The sequence below is a fragment of the Enhydra lutris genome, unplaced genomic scaffold, assembly GCF_002288905.1.
Source record: "Enhydra lutris kenyoni isolate GAN:26980312 unplaced genomic scaffold, ASM228890v2 scaffoldscaffold33, whole genome shotgun sequence".
Lineage (NCBI taxonomy): Eukaryota > Metazoa > Chordata > Mammalia > Carnivora > Mustelidae > Enhydra > Enhydra lutris.
In genome coordinates this window covers 2,489,189-2,502,751 of record NW_019154117.1, presented here as the reverse complement: position 1 = coordinate 2,502,751, position 13,563 = coordinate 2,489,189, and positions in this window count along the sequence as shown.

The window sequence follows — 13,563 nt, the reverse complement described above, 5'->3', positions numbered from 1 at the left end:
CTCTTTCTCCAGCTAAAGGAAACCGGCAGTTACCACTCGGGGAGGAGCTCTTTGTTCAAGGCCATCCGAGAGAGACGTTGGGCCCAGCTGCGGGCAGCAGGGGCACTGGGGCGTGTAGTCACGCCAGGTGGGGGCCGGAGAATGGAGCCCCCCACCCACTGGGGGCGCAGTCCAGGTGAGGGCTGCAGGCCCGGAGGGCGGTCGGACGGGGCGGGAGGAGGAGTGCGATCCCCTGTGGGGCGGGGGATCTGGCCGCACGGACTCTGCAGGATTCTTGGCTACGAGGGTCACCAGGGCCGGGCGGCACCTGTTCTGTTCCGGCAAGCGGAGCCTTTGCGAAGCAGCGGGTTTGAACGCGGGCAGCCGGTGCGAGCGTGTCCCGCACGTGCCAGTGGGAGAGGCCGGACACCGCCCCTCCCGCTCCGGGCGGGCGCCCCCGTCTCTCCGTCCAGGCGTGGAGACACGGCTGTTTGGAAGCGCTCCACACCCCGCTGCAGGGACAGGCCGGCCTGAGAGACCCAGGAAGCGAGACAGGAGTGGGGGGCGGTGGCCGCACACACTTCTCTGGTTCCCACAGCAGATGCCGCCCAGGGTCCCCGGGAGTCTGCACGCTGAGCCCCTAGGGCGGCACTCGGCCCTCCGTCCTCGGACACGTCAGGAGCCCCTGCTCTGGGCCGGGCCGCAGTCCCTGGGGGAGCGGGCAGCTGCGAGGGGGCGAGGGGGCGAGGGGGCAGGGCAAAGGGAAAGCAGGTGGGTCAAGGGGGGAGGAGGAACCGTCCGAGATGCCTCCCCTCCTCGCTGACCTCCCTCCTTCCAGGCCGCGGGATGAGTCCGCTCGCGTCTCCCCCGTAGCTCCCCACGCCTGGCCCCGCGTGGACGCCGGCCGCCCAATCACGGGAGTTGGGTTCGGTGACTGAACAAGGGCTTCCTGCCGTCGGGATGTGCACAGAGGCACCCGCTGTGGCCCGCGAGCTTCCGGCCGCCTCTTCTCTGCGGCTGCTCTCCCGTAGTCACCCCCGGGGTCCCAGGACGCGGCTGACGATGCCTCGGAGGAAGGTGTTAGCTCTGGGGGCAGGGGAGATGCTTCCCAGTATCCCCACCTCCGGGGGGCTCTCCCGCTGGGCCCTCAGGTCACCCCCCACAGGAGCCAGACCCACAGGAGAAAAATCGCACAGGCATCCGGGTTCGCGCATGCAGACGCGGACACTCAAAGAGGGTGGCCACCGCAGGGGTGGGGGTGGGGGTGGGGCGTGTGCCTCCTAACACCCTCCACCTGCTGGGAAGACTGGAGGCTCAGGAACAGATGTCCTGGCTTCCCCCCAGCGCTGTTTGGGGGCTTTTGTCATGTAGACTCTCGTCCTACTGTCTCCGGAGACACCTTCACAAATGGGGATTTGCCTCCTGCGGAAGGGGAGGGCAGAGAGCTTTGATTCTCAGTTGTCTTTAGCTCAAAAAATCCTTATACCAGAGTGGCCTCTTTCAGGGTGGCTGCTCTGATTCCCTACAGCCCTTAACAATCCGGAATTTTGAATGGTGGCCGAATAAACGGCAGGACCGTCGTGATAAAGGGGTCTGTGTGGCGTGGGGATGGCAGAGTTTCGGATCCTGGCTCTGTCGCTCCGGGCCAAGGAGCTGTGCACAAATTCGGAAATCTCTCCAATCACTCAGTACTCAGCAGAGCCAAGAATTATGTGGGAGTTAGCAGGGGTGAGATCCTCAGCACTGATGTGGGACACAGAGGCAGAAGAATAATTATTAAATTTCCTTACCTACTGACAAGCCCTTAAAACAGGCAGAGTGACCTCCACCTTAAGGCTTTGCTAAGGGCAAAGGACAATCCTAGCCTGACCGACCCCCTACCCCGACAGGTCCGACCAGGATCCTCTAAGTCTACTTTAACAATTCCTTCAGGAAACTTTATCTCTAAACCTCCAAGATAGTGTTGAGAATCATTCCCAAGCACAGGACCTACTGATATACACCTAAAGGGTCTCACGAGAAGATTTTTATTACTGGTAATAAATAACCCTTCTCCCAACAATAGCTAGCCCCTCAAGCTTCCAAAATTCCTTAGAGTCGCATGCCATCCCTAATCCCCTCCCTAACTTACAGAGTTAATAACAGGTAATAACAGACCACTCCTGCCCCTACTCTACCTTTAAAAACTCTGACTGTAATCCGGTTCCGGGTCCAAGTTCCTATTCCACTGCGTCAGGTATACTTGGGCCCAAGCTTAAGCTTGTGGAATAAACCCTCGTGTGATTGCATCGGTATTGGCTCTTTGGTGGTCTCTCAGACACGAGAACTAGGGCACAACAAGCACATCGCCGCACACAGTAAGCACTCCATAAATGCCACTGTCTGTCACTCAGCTACAATGAGACTTCAGCAATAATCCGCAGCCACAGGAACCCCATGAACTTTGGGGCGAGTGTCTTCCTTTAGTGGATTCTATGTGGGTGACGAAGCTTCAACCCCGCAGACAGAAGCAACCAACTTTAGTTCGTCTGGAACAGAAAGCCGAGGGCTGGGAAAGCGTCGCACAAGTAGAAATGGGAAGGAAGGGAGAGAGAAAAGAACTTTGAAAAAATGATGATACAACTCGTTTCATTTGTCCAGTTGCCGATTAGGTTGATGCTCTCCGGAGAGCACGTGATGGCCTCTCTCAGGGGCGCCCCATAAATGTCCATCTGCCCATTGGGGTTCTGAGCACCTGGAGAACTAGAACCACGTGGAGCACATAGCCCTGCGCTTTGGTGGCCCTGCCGCCTGCGGGACGCCAGCCTTGGGGGCTCGCCCGTCCCTCGCAGCGAGGGCTGGTGGGAGAGAGGTTTCGGAAGAAGCTAGTGTTCCAGAGAATGGAACGTTCCTCCGGGCTAAGAGGACCGTCCATTGGGGAAGCTGCGCGGGGCAGTTTGTGGACATCTCTGTGTCTAACTCTTACTTTTGTTGTGAATCTACAACTGCTCTGAAGCAAACCAAGTCTGCCCCTACAGGGTGTGCGGGACACGCAGAAGGACGCACGTGACAGCAGAGAGAGCGGCTCATGGTCCTAGTGCAATTGCTTCTTTCTCCGGAAGTGTTCAGTCTGACGGCGTTTTGGCAGACGCTGGTGCTGGCACCAAAGGATGTGCTCAGGTCGGAACCTGCTTTGAAAGGCTGGGAGGGACTGTGTCTCTATGGCAAGACAGGTCACCTGAACCTACTGTCATCGCCTCATAGAATATGTGAATCAGGCCATCCTATTGTGTGCCTTAAACGTGTGCAGCGGGGCGCCTGGGTGGCTCAGTGGGTTAAGCCTCTGCCTTCGGCTCAGGTCATGATCTCAGGGTCCTGGGATCGAGCCCCGCATCGGGCTCTCTGCTCAGCGGGGAGCCTGCTTCCCTTCCTCTCTCTCTGCCTGCCTCTCTGCCTACTTGTGATCTCTCTCTGTCAAATAAGTAAATAAAATCTTAAAAAAAAAAAAAGTGTGCAGCGAGGTATGTCGATGATTTCTCAATAAAACTGGAAAAACAGATAAGTGAAATAAAAGGAAGAGCCACGAGTTGCACGAGGGAGGATCAGTGGGCGCGGATGCTTTCATACGCAGCTCCCCTGACAGAACAGGATGAGCAGAAGGCGGTGTTTTGAAGAAAATCCAACAAGAAGGGAAGACAAGGATGTGGCAAACCATGGCCCCTTGTGTGTCATGTGTGTGACACCTGCAGGGCCACCCTTGCTCTCCATCACACATCGGAGCTGCGGGTTTTATCACCCTCCACGGGGCTGGGTGTTGGGCCGGGGTGGTGGGGAGCACGCGGGCACCCCCCGTGAGGACACGCAATTGTGGTCAGTGATGACCCAGACTCAGGGAGGGGAGGCAGAGAAGACAAGAACGCTGAATCCCTCCCTGGGGTTTCCCATGGGTAGGTTGCTCCAGATTTCCCTGCGGCAGAGCGCAGACCTGCTGTTAGGGCACGGCTGAAGGAGGTCGGTGGTTCCATTTAGCTTGGGTGAAGAGACATTTCTTAAGGATGAGACCACTGTCCACGGCAGCACTAGGGGATTCTTTCTTTCTTTCTTTTTTTAAAGGTTTTATTTATCTGTTTGTCAGAGAGAGAGTGAAAGAGCAGCAGGCAGAGGGAGAGCAGGGAGCTGGTTGCAGGACTCGATCCCAGCACTCCGGGATCACGACCTGAGCCACAGGCAGACACTTAACCGACTGAGCCACCCAGGCATCCCCAGGGACTTCATTCTTATCAGTCCTTCCATTAGATACGGGAACATGGTATTTGTCCCGGTGAGAAGACCAAGTGCCTGACCATTGCCACTGACCATTACCTCCCTCCCCCACTTCAAAGGACGATGCCAGCCTCTTGCTCAGACTGTCCACCACCGCCAAGAAAGGCCTCCAGACCACTGGGAGCCGTGGGAAACATCCCCATCCACCAGTGCCACCATGGCCATGCTAACAACGCTCTGGGTGACGTGGACAAATTCAGTGTTGGGTGTCCAGCCGCCGGAGCCTGCGGTCCTTTTCCACATGCTCTCACCGGGACACCAGGCGGGCCAGGCAGGGTGCTGGTTGCCGGGAGCACCATCCTGTGCCGCCTGCCATCTCTTGCTATGGGCCCTACTGTGCCAAACCTTAGGATAGAGGCCAAGCTCTTCCCTCCGGAATGGGATGCTGTCCTCCCAGCCGGGTGTGGCTGCCTTGTGGGAGGGTGCCAGTGCGGCCGCACATGCAGGAGGGCCGGGCCTGCCAGTGTGCGAGCTCCGCCGCACAGAGCCCTCTGGCAGGCGGGGCTGGTACACACCCCACAGAAGAGGCTTCACGGTCCTGAGAAATACAGGAAGACAGCCTCCTTCCTCTTTTCTTTCAGAACGTCCTTGTCTATCCTTCTTAAATGTACGAAAGTCTTTAATAGCCAAAGAAGCCCTGGGAGGGGGTGGGCCGGACTAGTCACCTGACTCCAGATGGCAAATCTATCCAAAGCGTGGCTTGTCTGCAGTTTCCTTCTGTCTCTGCGGCACTGTTCCTGGACGCCTGATGGTCCTCACATCTGGGTTTAATGCTTATCTGTGACAACATTGTAACAACATTGCTTTCTTTCTCTTCTACTATTACCAAGCGATTTTCTGGGGCACAAGAGGATTTTGTTTGCAACTGTATCTCCCCACCCCTGGCCCCAGACAAACCCAGTACGGTTGCCTCAGAGCACCTGAAGACTCTGCCCCCCCTCCGCCCCCTCCCCAGGCACCAGCGGGGCTCCAGCGGGAGCCCAGGCCAATCACCAGCAATCGGAATTTCTGGGGTAGGGCTGGGAAATCAACATGTTTTGTTTTGTTTTGTTTTGTTTTTAACTTCCCAGGAGGTTCCAGTGTGTAGGCACTGCTGAGATTTCCACCCTGGGAGACAAACAAACCCAACTCTAGCAGGAATTGGAGGCTGCAGCCGTAAAGGAGCTGGGTCTCTAGCCTGCCTTCTGTTGGGGGAATAATAAGTTTCCATTAATTTAATTTCACTTAAGTTAGCTCACCATGAAAAACTCAATATAGCTCTTCTAAGGAAGCGTGAGGGATAAAGGAAGCTGCCCGTGACCTTCTCAGGGTCCCTGGCTGGGTCTGAAAAGTACGCGGACAAAGACAGATGACACAGATGGGCAGGGGAAAAGCAGACAAATGGATTTACTGTAAGTTTTACAGGACACGGGAGCCTGCATAAGGAAATGAAGACCCAAGGGAACAGCTAAGCACGAGTGTTTTTGCGCGAGGTTTGATGAAGAGTGTAGGCAGGTGTGGGCAACAGCCCAGGATGGCGGTGTGAGGGCAGTGTCGTAAACCAGGGCAAAATTAAGGGCTGCTCCTTCAGAGTCCACTTAGTGTCCCTCCTCCGGGTGCAAGGAGGGCACCGCTTGTGTGAGGGGCTTATGCCCGGCTTCAGGGGAGGGGGTCAGAGAACTCTTCCAGCACCTGTCATTTCTCAGACCCCTTCAGCTTAAAACATGGGGTATGCCAAGGTGCCACGAGGCCTCCAAAGCCATGAGAAGGAATCATTAGCCTGAGCTTTATAATGAAAAGTCTAACCGTGAGTTAGATTTTTTCCTAACCTCTCACAGCTTAGAAAATCCAATCCAACCTGCTTAAGACCATGGTCCTGTTAAAGAAAAAATTATTCTGACTCTTGTTGAAACAGGGGATGTCCAGCCACCTTCATGGTCATGTTGGGCCAGTTTAGCCAGAATCCCCTCTTGATCGGTTGGTTTTAATATCCCCAACGCTCTGGGGTGCCTGAGTGGCTCAGTTGTTAAGCGCCTGCCCTTGGTTCAGGTCATGATTCCAGTGTCCTGGGATCGAGCCCCGCATCGAGCTCCCTGCTCAGTAGGAAGCCTGCTTCTCCCTCTCCCACTCCCCCTGCTTGTGTTCCCTCTCTCGCTGTGTCTCTCTCTGTCAAATAAATAAATAAAATTAAAAAAAAGCACTAGATTTTAAAACATTATGTAACTGTTGCTATGATTAGATTGTCAACTATTTGTGGGAAGAGACCCTTGTATAGTGTCAACACCCCGCATGGTCCCTGGCCCCCAAGTAGTTCCTCAAATTTAATTTAACTAAACATGAAGACATACATTTCTTTGAAATAAAATAAAAGCCCCCAACAAAAAAAAAGAAAGAAAAGCAAAAGAAAAGAGAATGAAGTAAATTTAGACTATAGTTGGTTGATTACAAGGCAAAACTAAACTCAGGGGACTCCCCACGGAGTCACCCCTCGGGTCCCAAGGTCCTCGACAGCCGGCCTTCTTCTCTGCAACTTTCAGAGTCTTGTCATGTCTGTTTCATGTTCAGCATCCGGTGGTCTGGGTTGTATTTAGCAGGAGGAACAGGGAAACCACCATGACTCCCGTCGTGGAGTGGATCATTGGAATAGCCACGTAACTACTAAGAAATGGAGGCCATAATTTAAAACTCTCAAAAAAGAAATATTTAGGGCCAGATAGTTCCATTGGAGACTTCTACCAAATGTTTAGAGAATTAACCCCAATTGTGCATAATCTATCCCAGAAACTAGCAGAGGTGGGAACACCTACTAAATCATTTTATGAAGTTAGTATTACCTTGTTACTAAAACCAGACAAAGAAAACACAAATGAACGAACAAACAAAAAAACTGCAGACTAATATCCCTCATGAGTAGAGGTCCATAAATCCTTAAAATATTAGCAAATAGAATTCTACGGTGTATTTAAAATTGCACACCACGACCTGTAGAGTTGGTTCTAGGAATGCAAGACTGGTTCAACATCTGGAAAGCAATCAGTGTAATCCACTAAACTAACAGCATAAAGAGGAAAACAATCACGTGATCATGTCAAGCAATGCAGAAAAGGCTTCTGACCAAATTCAATGCCTGTTAGTGACAGATCTGCTCGAGGGAGTGTGGGATGGAGAGAGGCGTCTCTGCAGTTCCTCAGTGTTGCTCTGGGACCGGGCAGCTTCACTCCCAAGCACCACCTGGGAGAAACACAGGGTGGGATGACACAGAAACTCATACACAAATGCTCTGAGCAGCATCTTTCATAATAGTCCCCCAAACAGAATAACCCGAATGTCCATCCACTGATGAGCGAGGAGACAGAATGTGATCTACCTGCTGAACGATTCTTCTGTCAGAAGGAAGGAAGCACTGACACCTGCTACCACATGCACGAACCTTACAAACATGTTGAGTGAAAGGAGCCAGATGCAGAACACCACACCCTGCAGGATTCTGTTAATGCAAAATGTCCAGAACAGGTAAAACCACAGAGGCAGGAAGTCCATCAGTGGTTGCCTTGCGCTGGGGGAGGAGGGAGCAGGGAGACACTGCTAACGCTGTAAATATGTTAAAGTGATTGTAGTGTTGGTTGCACAACTCTGTGAATACAGCAGGACTATTTAATTGCACAATTTAAATGGGTAAACTGGGGGCGCCTGGATGGCTTAGTAGGTTAGGCCACTGCCTTCGGTCCAGGTCATGATCCTAGGGTCCTGCGATTGAGTCCCGCATCCGGCTCCCTGCTTGGGGTCGGGGTTGGGGGGAGTCTGCTTCTCTCTCTACCTCTGGCTGCCACTCTGCCTGCTTGTGCGTGCGCTCTCTCTCTGACAAATAAATAAATGGAATCCTTAAAAACATAAAATAAAATAAATGGGTAAACTGTATGCTATGGGAATTATATATCAATACATTTTTTTAAAAAGATTTTATTTATTTATTTGACAGAGATCACAAGTAGGCAGAGAGGCAGGCAGAGAGAGAGGAGGAAGCAGGCTCCCCGCTGAACAGAGAGCCCATGCGGGGCTTGATCTCAGGACCCTGGGATCATGACCTGAGCTGAAGGCAGAGGCTCAACCCACTGAGCCACCCAGGCACCCCTCAATACAGTTTTTGAAATATGCTCTATTGGACATTTATCCTGCCTTATTCCGTGTTCAAAAGGCCAGACCTAAATTAAAAATACAGTGACACCTTTTTAGAAAAGTTTTCACCCAAGTTTATTTAAACATAGCCAAGCTCTATGAAGACAAAGAAGAGAAGCGCCCCATCCAAGCTGTTCCAGGCTTATCTGCACCACATGTGTTCACAGTTCTAGGGGACTCATGCTTGGGTAAATGTGGTTTCCTTCCTCTGAGGCTCATCATGTCTCTCAACTCGGAAGACATTCAGGTGCCCAAGGATATGACTGTCACACGTTTCATGCGTGCAAACCAGCTATTTATTTATTTATTTATTTATTTATTTATTTATTTATTTGGCAGACAGAGATCACAAGTAGGCAGAGAGGCAGGCAGAGAGAGGGGGAAGCAGGCTCCCCGCTGAGCAGAGACCCTGGGATCATGACCTGAGCCGAAGGCAGAGGCTTTAACCCACTGAACCACCCAAGTGCCCTAGCTTTGTGCTTTTTGTCATAGCTGTATTTCATTGTTTTTAGGCGTTATTCTCGTCTTTTTAAGCGCGATATCCTTGGCGCCTAACAGTGCCTACACAGTCAGTAGAGCAGCCAGTAAGTATCTGTTGACTGAACAAGGGCAGAGGACGGTGAGGGAAGTCTGATACAAGTAAATTGCAGACTCTAGTATTTCTATTCCTTTGGCATAAAAGATTAGCCCCCCCCTAAAAAGGCAGCATCTTCTAAGGATCTCCATGCCAGGGGATGACACTGTTTACAGCTTCTTTAGGAACAAGACCCCCGCACTTAGGACATGAATAGATTAATGATTAAAATGGATCCACAGCAGCTTCCCCAACTTTATGCACTCATCTTGTTTCGATATCATGTTGAACTTAGTGACAAGATGCTTCGAAAGATCTTACCTGCATAAAAACACGCCTGCTGCTGGGACGTGTTCTGGTGAATCTTCTACCCTACCTTATCTCTTTGTTTGCTTGGCAACAGGGCATGAGAAGCCAAGTGATTTTCCATTTTCTTTTCTTCTTCTTCTTCTTCTTTTTTTTTTTAAGTTTTATTTATTTGAGAGAGAGAGAGAGAGAGAGAGAGAGAACAAGGAGGGAAGCAGCAGTAGAGGGGGAGGGAGAAGCAGGCTTCTCATGGAGCAGAGAACCCAATGAGGGGCCTGATCCTGGGACCCTGAGATCATGACCTGAGCTGAAGGCAGATGCTCCACCAACTGAACTACCCAGGCACCCCAGTTTTCAATTGCCTACCACAAATGAGCTGCCCTCTCATTCAGTTAAAATGCTATCTGAGTGACTAACACAGTTTCTGCACCCAAGTGGGAAGCCGGCTGTGTGGTGGCCGTCACTGTCCACTGTGATGAAATGAAGAGATGCCTGCAGCCCAGGGCTGGGCTCACTCTAGGATTAAACTGTGGAGGCCAAGAAAAACAAGGCTGTACCCACCTCGAGTCTAGCCCTGACATAAGTACAGCCATCTTGGCAAGGCCAAAGCTGGCACCTTGCACCCCCTCTCCGCCCGCTCCCCTCCCCTCGCTAGTATGTGTGACATTCCTCAGCCACCCCTGGCTGCCCTAAAAGAAAAACAAATGGTTACCTTGCAGAGATTACAGTCCTGCAAGACAGGAGTTGCCCTTGGTTTACAAATGTCCTAGTGATTTAAAACAAAGAAGCTATCTTCTCAATAGCCCAATTTCCAGAGACAAATAACTCAGTTCCTTAAGCCCTAATGTCGCCCTCCCCACCATAAAACTGAAAGAGGCTAAGGCAGAAGGAAATGTAAATAAATTTCTCCTAAACCTAAATCTCACTAACAAGGACACTTGATAGAAGAAATGTGAAACTTTATCTCTAAACCTCCAAGATAGTGTCAGCAATCATTCCCAAGCATATGACCCACTGATATACATCTAAAGGGTCTCACAAGAAGATTTTTATTATTGGTAATGAATAACCTTTTCCCCAGACAACAGCTAGCCCCTCAAGGTCCTGGAGACCTCGCTTCCAAAATTCCTTAGAGACATACATCATCCATAACCCCCTTTGTCCTCACCCACCGCTGAGTCCACCCCTACTCTGCCTTTAAAAACTCTGACTGTAATCTGGCTCGGGGTCCAAGTCCCTACTCCGCTGCGTCGGGTATACTTGGGCCCAAGCTTGTCAAATAAACCTCGCTGTGTGACTTGCATTATCGAGAGTGTTCTCTGTCTAACTGAGGGGTGGTCGACTCTGTACCCTAACAAAACAAGCTTTACTGGGGTGCCCGGCTGGCTCAGTCAGTGGAGCAGGTGACTCTTGATCTCAGGGTTGTGAGTTTGAGCCCCACACTGGGTGCAGAGATGACTTAAAATAAAAAAATCTTAAAAAAAAAAAAAGCTTTACTAGCAAGAATCATTTTACATGAAACCAAAATAAGACCAACAAAGAGCAGGAACTTTTGCCAAATGGGATAAAATAATAAGGGATCAACAATAATGAGAATTTTGCAGAGATTGTTCTAGACCAAAGCAAGCTAAACAGCACAGCATCTGTTCAGGCCATGGACAGGGCTGTTATTTAACTCAAATCCCACTGGCTTTTGTTTAAACTTGACTATGGATTTTATTGCTCTTAAGTTTGTTTCCTGGAGCAGCACACAGCTGGTGTATGAAGTACCAGGAGAGAGGTTTAAAGGAACAGATCACAGACAGCTCCAGGACTCTGTCTGCATAGACCTGACCAGGTTCTGCAAAGTGTGAACACCTGCGGGGATGAAGGCCAGAGAGAGATAGGCCATGTGGCACAATCTCCAGGGCTAACTCACGTTCTACCAGCTGGCCTGGAGAGACCCCCAAGAAACCACATCTTGAGAAAGGTACTCAAAAGTGTTTTTAGTCTTGGTGGGAGTGAGTGGCTCCAGAGTAAACGAGTCTCACAAGGGTTAAACCCTCTCCACCACCCTCAGGGTGTACCCCAGAAAAGGCTAAGAATATCTAAAGGGATTAAAAAAAAAATCCTGCACCCAAGGACATATTTACCACATCTGTCAAGCAATAAAATATTACATGTGCAGAGAGGCTGGAAACTATAACTCAAAAATAGTAGGAAAGTCCATCCGTAGAGACGGGTGCAGAAGGACACCAATGCTGGAACCAGGGAACGCAACGTTACAGCAGCCTTGACCACCACACTCCAGATGTGCAGGAAGGCCCGCCAGAGATCTACAAAAAGGGACCCAAACAGAAGGACCCTCAAGAAATGAAAACACTGGGGCACCTGGGTGGCTCAGTGGGTTAAAGCCTCTGCCTTCGGCTCAGGTCATGATCCCAGGGTCCTGGGATCAAGCTCTGCATCAGGCTCTTCGCTCAGTGGGGAGCCTGCTTCCCCCTCTCTCTCTGCCTGCCTCTCTGCCTACTTGTGAACTCTCTGTCAGTCAAATAAACAAATAAAATCTTAAAAAAAAAAAAAGGAATGAAAACACAACATCTAGCATGAAAACGGCACTGGATGGAATTCATGGCAACGTAGACAACGTGGGAGGACGTCGAGGACAGAGCAAAACTGTCCAAACTGTGACCACAGCACTGAGCTGCAGGTCACGAAACTGCCCAGTAACGTGGTGATGTGAGCCCGGCATTACAGGGCGGGGTGGGGGTGCTGGGCGAATCCTATAAACCCAGAGCTCAAACAAGAACAAAAACCAAAACTCAACAACCCCCAGCAGAAGAAACATGGAGAAAATTACTCCAAGCCGTATTGTAGTAACATTGCTTAAAGCGAGGGATGAGGGAAAATCTCCCAGCATTGGGAAAACACCGACGCATTGGAGGCAGGCAGGTCAACATGGTGGGGTGCCCGGGGTAGGTGGGGAAGGGACCCTGGTCCTGGAGGGCCTGCCTGTTTTCCCCTGGGCCACCGAGGTGCATCTGAACCCCTGTGGCACCTTCTGGGCTCCCTGCACGCGCCTCTCTCCAGACTGGGAAGGTGCGCTCCCTTGGAAGGTGGCAGGGAAGGGGGGGCGGAGAGGGGGAATGGGGGAGGCAAGACCTTCCCCTGCGCCAGGCTCCAGGCCCCGGTCTGTGAAACAGTCTGATGGCGGCTGGGACACAGAACAGAAGACATACTGATTCGTTAGATTTTAATATTGCGTGAACGGGTGTCACGGGGTAAAAGTGACTGTCCCAAAGGAGTGGGATGTGAGAGCTTCTGTTCATTCTGATAGGGGCAGGGGAGGGGGCCTCTTAGGGGAAGAAAGGATGACGGGACCCTTGGAAGAAAGGCTTAGAAACAAAACAAAACAACCACCGCCAGGACTGTGTCCCTAAACCACGGCTTAACACCGGCCAACTGCAGGTTCCCGCTCGCCTGCAAACGCGGTCTTGACCAGCCAGACAGGAACGCTCTCCAGGGCAGCAGTGAGGAGATCCACTACTGGGGTGCATGCCACCCCCTGGGGGAAAGTGCGGGGGGGCGGGGCGGTCTGCACTGTGAGACTCCTGCCCTTCCCCTGCAGGGAAGGTGACCTCCTCTAGAACAGCCCTTTCTCCCTTTTGCTAATTGCTCTGCCCCCTTCCAGGTATAGAAAGCTTGCATTTCTAGAGCTCCTGGGAGACCCCCACCTGCTGTGTGGGCTTCCGCCCTGGTCAGCCAGGAGCTGGAGAGAAAGCCAAGTAGATCTGCAAACTTACCAGGCTGCATTTTTGTTCTTTTTTTTTTTTTTTTTTTGAGGTTTTTTTGTTTGTTTGTTTGTTTGTTTGTGTGACAGACAGGGATCACAAGCAGGGAGAGAGGCAGGCAGAGAGAGAAAGAGGGAAGCAGGCTCCCCGCCGAGCAGAGAGCCCGATGTGGGACTCGATCCCAGAACCCTGAGATCATGACCTGAGCCAAAGGCAGAGGCTTTAACCCACTGCACTTTTGTTCTTTATCAACAGTTTGGGACAAAGTCTGGGTGTGGTCTGTGGTGGCTTCTAGTCTCCTCTGCTCCGATAAGAGCCAGTCTTCCCTGGGTGTACGGAGACCTGGGGGCAGACCCCTGCTGAGTTGCTCTGAGGCCTCATCACGATTCGAAGAGGGGACTTCAGAGAAAGCTTCTCCCAGCGTTTGCTCTTTTGAAGAGCCTTGGCTCAAAACAATATACCAAAGAGGCGTATTTC